Here is a 9450-nt window from a genome sequence, read left to right as displayed (position 1 = left end):
AACGTCACGCCGCTTTTCCATAGGGGTAGGCAAAGAGAATGAAACGCCACGCTAATCTGCTTTCGCAATCGATCTTCGCCTCTTCCACATTGATGCATCTCATCATACATATCCGATGATTATTCAGACTCCTTAACAATCATCGCACATGAGGAGAATGGTACCTTCCAGACTCTACATTGCAGTACACGGCCTACCAAGGCAGAAGACTCCCAGGATAACCACCAAAGAGATGTATTGACAGCTGGGAATTGACATCATAGGAGGCTTACCCGTCTTAAAAATATGCCACAAGGCATAGGCCTTCAAGAAGAAAAAGAAAAAGAATAAAAAAGTAGTATTAATTATAAAAATATTTAATTAAATAAAGCCTAACTGTTTTTTTTATAAGTGGCAACTAAATGACATTTCGATTGATTGATAATAGAAAAAATACTTCCTCGCGAATGAAAATTGAATATTCAATTCCAATCTCACGCGTGATTCCTTACAAGTTTGCCGATTTAAAGTTGGTCGTGAGTTACAAATGTATGTAGTATATTATCTGAATACAAAATACATACATCCCATTATAATAATTGAAACCTCCGTGAGAACAAAATTTTAGTATTGCCTTACATATATGTTGTTCGTGTAAACTATATGGTACCATTAGTTTTGAAAGAAGTCTTAGGGCCATCGTACATGATAATTTTTTCGGATGATAAATGTACATTTTTTATACTTAAAATTTACTTGATAAATAGCACTTTTTAAAAAATCTATTATGTCACGTGTTTTGATGCATTCCGCTTCATTTTCATACACCGTATAAGATATATTGTATTGTATAAATTTGTAGGAAAACATTATTTGTGAAACAAATAGTCTTTTTTTGTTAATAAAAAAACCCCTTCATGCTTAGTTGAATAATTTAGTAAGCTTACATAATTAATAAATGTCTGATTATCTTTTTTCTGACCTATTTTTATTGAAATAAATACAAGTGCGTTTAATCTCTTTTTTGTAAATATTCGTGTTATTCGATATGATTATCGTTAGTGAAATTGGCAATATATAGCCAGTACGAAAAGCAAAACAAAGATCTATAGCCTTTAAAATAAATGATGATTAAAAAAACTAGTTTTGTTTTGGACCTATTTTTAAAACATGGATTTTAAACAGGAATTTTTAATTGTTTGACAAAAGTCATGGGATAATTATTGTAATATATGTTTTACGTTCTTATAGGTCTAATCAATTTTAGGTTTTTTCAGCTTATTAGTTTTAAATTGGATGTTTCCAGAATATTGTATCGATTAAGAAATTCTTAATTTGGTTGTTATGTAAATCAATATTTGCCAAGCTGATGTATCTGTATATAAATATACGTTTTTGTTGCTTTTTTAAATATATATTTTTTCTTATTCAAGTTTTACTTGGGGAAATACCACTTCTTCTTAAAATATAACTTAAATTGAAAATAAATAGATTTTAACCAATCATTCATTAAATTTGTTGTATTTAAGAATTATATTAAGTAAATTATTATATAACAATTTCATTTACACACAAAAATTTATGACCGCTGTGAACCACAGTAATATTTTAACAACCGTAATTCATATCATTAGGAGGCCAATCTTATTTTTTATATTATAATATTTGGCATACCTGATCGTGCCATGTTTTTCTCGGTCTTCCTCTGCTTCTTTTCCCACTAACATTCGCCTCATAATTTTTTTTTACCGTTCTTTCCTCACTCATTCGTTCTACATGTCCAAACCATCTCAACACACCTTTCTTAATTTTATCGATAATCTCAGCTTTGCATTCCTTCCTTATTTCACTATTCGCACATCTATCATACATCGTTTTGTCGCACCTTCTTCTGAGAGATCGCATTTCGACTGCATTCAGTCTACTTTCATCCTTCTTTTGCCAACTCCATGTTTCACTTCCATACATTAGAGTTGGAACCAGGACTCCGTTGTGCACTGCCAGTTTAGCTTCCGCTGATAGGTTTTTATTAGCTATAACTGATTTCAGTGCACCATTCACTTTGTTCCCAGCATTCACTCTCCTTTCTATGTCTTTATCAATCTTTCCATCCCTAGAAAACATACTACCCAAATACATTAAATCATCTACCTGTTCCAAAATCTCTCCGTTTACCAGTATTTTACATTCAGATCTGCATTCTTCTTTTTCAAAAACCATAATCTGACTTTTATTTCTCAAAATAATATATCACTTATGATCCACAAAGTGAATGCTTTCAATATTTAAAATGTAACTTTATGTTTAAATATCAAATTTGGTTTATCATTTTTTGTGTCATGTAAATTGGAGGTGCTCATTTTCGCTTTGAATAATTTAATTGCACTCAGCATCGTAAAAGGAAGCTCATTTAATAAATGTGTGTAACTAAGGAACATTTTGAGTTTACCTGAACCTGTTAGTGCGGTTCTTTCTCGGGAATTTGGTTATGATACCACGACAAGTGTTTTTAAACATGAATCATGGTGATTCATGAATTTGATTAATACCTTATTTCAAGGTTCGTTTTGCATTTAATAGCCTCAACTCGATATTTTTCACAAAGGACATTATCCTCTTTTTGGGTTTTTAATTAATTTTTAACTGGTACCTGAAGCGGAGGGCTGATCCACCTTTCCTTCGTGTATCAACGATCAAGATATCACTGCGTTTATATAATGCAGTGCCCTATGCACCATTAGGGTGCGGATAAGGGTTCGAAGAGAAGAAGAATTTATTTTCTAGATAACATCTCAACAAAGATGGGGAGGTTTATTTACAATTAATATTATTTCTTGTATCAGGCACTGGATTATTCAACCTACAGATGATGTCAATTTAAAAGGCGTTTCAACTTGATATGAAACTTGTATCGTTCTTAACTTTTATTATGAAAGAAGATGGAAGTCTGAGTATCCTAGGGCTTACGACCAGGCATTCGGCTGTTTTTTCTCTTCCTTTATTTGCACACTGCTTATAAATACAAGGTTATGCTACGGGTAAGGGATTCTCAAACATTTACTACAGTGCTTTCAAATATAAGTTATGTAGGAGAAAAAACAGAGGGCAGAGCAGCTTTCAGCCACCCACTCCACCCCACTTAATCCATAAATACTGATAATAGTTGTACTACAATTCCCAGCTCCGACGTATATCTTCGTTCATTGTAGTTTTTAAGATTCATAACTATATTTTCCAGGTAGTCCTTTATTTTATTTTTATATATTTGTTTTTTTTTTTTATAATTTTTTTTTTTATTCGGGAATTGTACAGCTTACATATAAAAAAAGATTTAAAACAATAGTTACATTAACAATAAACATTACATTGACAAAAAATAGTTACGTTAAAAAAAAAACAATTAAACAATTCCACATTTATGTTATAAAACTATTAAAAAACATTCAGAGATTAAACAAAAAACAAAAAAGGGTATTATATAAAATAATAGATTTAGCAGGAAGGGGGAGGAAAGGAGAGGAATTGATAAGGGTGGTTAAAGGATTATTTTTTCTAGGTAAGAATTTTAAAAAGTTTAAAAGTTTAAAGAAGTTTGGCTGGTTTAAGCGATAATACATTTAAAACACCCGTTTAACATTCATTATTCTGCCCTTTATTGAACATCCATTTTGCAATTATTAATGAAACTTGTATTCGTGGTGGCTGTAGATAGTTTTAGATCCTTCGTCATACGAGTAAGGTTTTCGATACATTGGTGAAATATGACTGACCGATACATGAAGAACGATATACGAGCACGATTCATATCAAGTTGAGACGACTTTAAAAATAATATTTAAGTACGGATATTTGCAGGGCTCACGATATTTCATAGGCTGGCTTAAGTTATCACTTTATTTAAGTGACCACTATTCTATCCATGACTGACAACTACACTACTCAAATTTCGAATGTTTTAATGACTCTTCAATTGACACGTTCTTTCACATGCTAGTTCTCAGCACCATCTATAGTTGAGTTGAGTAAGTTTAATTTTTTTTATTTAGCAGAATAGAATGTGCAAGAAGCTGTCAATTGAACGATAAATAAAACTTTCAAAATTTGAGTGGCGTGATTTTCGATCATGGGTATGGGTAGGATGGTGAATGTTACTCGTGTATACAGTGATCACTAAAAACCAGCCTATGTAAATCCCCAGATTTCCATATTCTTCTTCATCTTTGTTCAGATGTTAATATAAATAACTCCTAAGTGCACAAATCTAGATAAGAACACATTAAAAATAAGTATTGTAATTTTTATGTACATATGTAGTTAAGTTTCCCAACATTTATTTAAAATGTTTCTTGTTGCTTTTCAATTGTTTTTATAAAATATTTACACCTTTTATATTATGACAAGTATAAATTACAAATTCCCCCATTATAATGGGCAGAAAAAACCACAATCTTCAAATTTGTTGGACGTTAAACCACTAAACTAAAAAAAATCCTACCATTTTAAGTGATCTCTTCAATCAAGATATAATAGCTTCGTACGAAAAATTAAGGATTTTCTTAGTACTGTCTTCGTGCTTAAAAATACCGGTTAAAATTTAATATTGAAAAAAAATTCTCCGAAAATAATTAACCACTTGACTTTCAAGTTATCTTAAAATTCCACTTATTCATCTAGAAATCCCATATTGAGTTTTGGCAATGTTGACATAATGTATTTTTTTGTACGGCATTGCGGATATTTTGTCCACTTATATGGTTTTGATAATTTTTCAACACTTCTTTTCATTAGCTATAGAAAATTGAAATCGAGAATTGTTGAAATCCCCAGTTATATAACTTCGAAGCATTAAGTACAATTTGTAGGAAAATTTTAACAAAAAATAAAAAAAATGCGGTCAATATTTCTAACACAAAGGTCATATTTATTTGCAAAATTCTATAGCGTATGAAACACAAATTCATCTTATTTTGGAAACCTTATCGCTCAGACCTTTCGACAACGTCATATATAAAAAAAAATAATTTTTCAGGAGATCGTTTTTAATGTTTATGAATATAATAAAATGTATTAAAAATAAATATCAAGCCACTTATTGATTTTTTTACTGTGAAACAGATTTTTTACGTTAAACTTGAAGGTTTTTTCTCCATTTGAAAAATATCAAATATATATTGAAAAAAAAACAATATCTTTTCTTCAAATTGCAAAAACAACACTTTCTGCCCTGAAGCGGGTAAATATTAAGTTTAAAATATGCAGCTTTTGCTGGGATATACAATATTATATTTTCTGGGTATTCCGAAAACATGCACAGCTAAAAATTGACTATTTTTGATATATGGCGTTGTTGAAAGGAGTGAGCGATATATGACTTCTTTTCATTTATCAGACGAAAACTACATTAAAAAAATTCTATACCTTCTAAATCCCTATTAATATCACGTTGAAGCATTTAGTTAGAATTTTAATAATTTTCAACAAAAGACCAACAATTAGCGGTCAATATTTTTAACACGCGGATCATATTTATCAATATTTTGTATGACGTATTGCACATGAATTATATAATTTATCTTATTTTGGTAACCGTTTACCATTTTTTTAAATAACTAGAAAAAATACAATTCACTGAAATCCTTAGTAAGATCACGTCGAAGCATTTAGTAGGAATTCTAGTAATTTTTAACAAAAGATCAACAATTAGCGGTCAATATTTTTAACACAAAGATCGTATTTTTTACAAGTTCCGTGACGTGTAGGATATATACATATATTGCGGTCACAATATGAATATTGTTTATTGACATCTATCTTTATTTGGTAATCGTCTAAGCTTTTTTTTCATTTACGAAGAAAAAAAATCATTCATTGAAATCCGAGTAATATCACGCCAAAGCATTTATTTGGAATTATAGTCATTTTTAACAAAAGATCAACAATTAGCGGTCAATATTATTAATGGAAGATCGTATTTATTTACAAGTCCAATGACGTTTTTGACATAATTTCGGTCATGAAACGGATATTTTTATTGACATTTTATATTGTGTGAATTCTTTAAAATTTGACGCTCATTTTTGTTTTGTTTAAATTCTGCGTATCGTAAAATACTATAACTTACTATTTAGTAAATCCGTTTTTCCTACGTCATTCATAAAAATCTTCTCTTTCTCACCTGTAACATATGGTGATACATCATCAAAACACGACATTCTGATTAGCACCTCACGTCGTACGTAAGCATATAACAAAATGTTATTGTTTGTTTTTGTATTTGAAAATGCCAACAATTTCGTCCAAGGGGTCATTTCAATGGCGATGTCGTAAAGATTTAATACAAAACATTTGTTTTTCACGAGAAATTTCGACACGTAACTTCATTGGAAATCGTTCATCATAATATAATATTATATATATATACTATTCGTTTACTTCGGTTAAAAAGTTTAAACCTGTAAAAAATCATACCTAATCCTATTATTTAAATAAATGTAGAGTATTTTTATAGTCAGAACGTGAGTCGAAATACTCGTCCGGTATGCGTCAATGTAGAAAAGGCGAAGAATGTTGGCAAAGACCGAGTCCGCAAAAATTTAGAAATATTCAAAATATTGAGAAAATTTTCGGTGTGTCCAAATCACAACATATTCACAAATTTAGGTTTCTACGCTTAGGGGTAGTTTTTATATTGATATCTCAACATAGATAAATAAGATAAAATATTAGAGCAGTGTGGTTGCCAATCATGGGTAGAATGAAGAATGTCAACACATGTATATAATTATCACTCAAACTAGCTTATGACAAATCGTGAGCCCTGTAAATACTTAGTCTTCCATAAGTCACTCAATTTTTTTAAAATATAAAGTAGTTTTAATTTTTAAAAAAATCATAAGCATGCTACTAGAAATAAGGATAAAATCATACTGCCATTAAATAAAACGGTATCGTAAAATTGTGTTATGTATAAGAGTTTGATAATGTTTGATGAGATGAAGTAGTATTTTACGAAAATGGAGCTATTTATTATTGCTTTTTAGATAATGGTTTAAATTCAGATTTTTCCCAAGGCGGAGCAAAAATAAATTTAAGTTATTTTATCCTTTAAAATTTATTTAATATTACCCTGTATTCGTGCCTTGATGTAAGTAACGATCAAGATAACATTGCGTCAATACGATGCAGTGCCCTTTGCATCATTGGGTGCCAATAAGAGTTAGTGAATAATTACCGGTTCTTCTGTATCTAGCGAAGAAAAATTTAACATATGTTAAAATATAAGGGACAAGAGTACAGAATAACACACGCGATATATTTTAAAATATAATACAATAATGTAGGTGGACATTTACACTTATCATTTTCGTTATTATACATTTTCCGTTTTTATTTTCGATTAAAACCTTTTTTATATCTGGTATTACGAGTTAGACACAGATCCCTTCAACTAATAAATGTTTCTTTAATAACATTTAAATACGCATAACGATGAATTACATTCAGCATAAAAGTACGTTTCGATTCACTTTCAATAAAAATGCTATAAAATCTTATCAAATCCATATATTACAAATTTAATTTAAAACCGTTTGACATAATATCGCTGAAACTGATTTGAGTTAAATAAATATATGTAGTTTTTGAACCATCTTGGAAATTGGAATTATAAGAAAAATGTTCATAAATGATGAAAAAAAATGTAATGGATGTTTTTATTTAGTATTTGGATGAGTGCATTTAAACTGGGTTATTCACAAATTATCAGAGGGAAAATATAAACTACTTGTTTTTAGATGAGCGGGCTAAATTTACAAGAACATTAATTCTTTTCTTAAAATAAAATCTATTGTAACGTTTGTTTCGATGCGTTGAAAATAATGCGGTATTGTTGTATTCACCAAAAGAAATTGAAATAAAAACTGGTTGGATATTACTACGAAGGGATTGCTGAAACAATTAATGATATCATAGTTCATTTTTAATTTTTTTTTTGTGAAAATATTGTAACTATTGTTATTTATAAAATGCTTTATTATTATTTAATGATTGTAATAAGAACGTAAATTATGTTATAATTTTAATATGATGTGGGCTTTTTTCGTACTTTTTTTAAAGATCTTTTGAAGTGACTTTTTTTATTGATATTGAATGTTGATTCTTCTCTTTTCAATTCTGTAGAGGTGTCTATCAGTTTATATTTGACTACCATATATGTTAAAATTTTTAAATCAATTACAAAGGATACGTATTTATACAGCTTTTTTGTACTTTATACATATATTTCTGAACCAGCATGATACTCTCTGGTATTTTGAAATAAATAAGTTCTTGGTTTTATTCAGTATTACATTGTATAAAACATTAGTTATCTTCTTATTCGCTTGATGCCTTCCTACACAAAAATTAAATGCATTGAAAAGTTCAAAAACATGTTAGTGTTACAAGACTTGTGTTTACAAACCGATAAATTAAATAAATAATATTTTTACATTACGTTACACGGCAAAAGGTGCAATGACCGTTGTTACATGGTCTGTAAAATATCAACCCTTTCCCTTCAAATTATCTCAAATACCGGTGAGATAAACTTCGTTTTGTTTTAGTAAATAAACTCTTTAATATCTAATATATCGAAGTCATACAGGAGAAAGTGACCAAGTGCATTTTTTTACAAAACCGTGATCATTAACTATTTGATATATTACTATCTTAATATTGCCCCGAAAAAAATCCCAAAGGATTTAAAACTTAGAAGTTTAGTATATTATTTGTTAAAAATGACTAACTGCATTAATGTTTATTTTCTTGCGAAGCAAAAGTGACTTAAATGGGGCCTCCTGATCATTCTCAGTTTTGGAAGTTGGTCACTTTCTCCTGTACGACTACGATATATATATATATATATATATATATATATATATATATATATATATATATATATATATATATATATATATATATATATATATATATATATATACATGATAAAGGAAAAAATACCTTACACATAAACTTTTCATCCAACATGATTTATCTAACTGTACAATTTTTTCTCGTTCAAGCACGTGTGTATAGTACATTTATATTTTGAGGAGTTTTTTAAAAAAATATAATGATCTTTACTTAAAACTATCATTTTTGAAAAAAATAATAACAAGGGTCGATATCATAATTTGTTTGAAGTCAACTCTTATTGTCGTTGTCTTAAGCGACTAGTTAAGTTTATATTTTTATATTGACAAAGATGATGAAGAATATGGAAGTCTGAGTATTTACAGTAATTATAACGTGTCATATGGAGACTACTTTAAGTGATCACTTGTAACTACGTGTAACATTCACTATTCTATACATGAATGACAACTACTCAAACTGTTTATACTCATACATATGAGTTGGCAGTATCTATCGTTAATTCGTGATTTTTTTTTAGTAGAGACTCGATTATTAATTCCATATTCCTTTTCATCT

This window comes from Brachycentrus maculatus, unplaced genomic scaffold, assembly GCF_059751285.1.
Source record: "Brachycentrus maculatus isolate JH-2025_06_01 unplaced genomic scaffold, ASM5975128v1 h1tg000183l, whole genome shotgun sequence".
Lineage (NCBI taxonomy): Eukaryota > Metazoa > Arthropoda > Insecta > Trichoptera > Brachycentridae > Brachycentrus > Brachycentrus maculatus.
Note: the sequence above shows the minus strand (reverse complement) of the source record.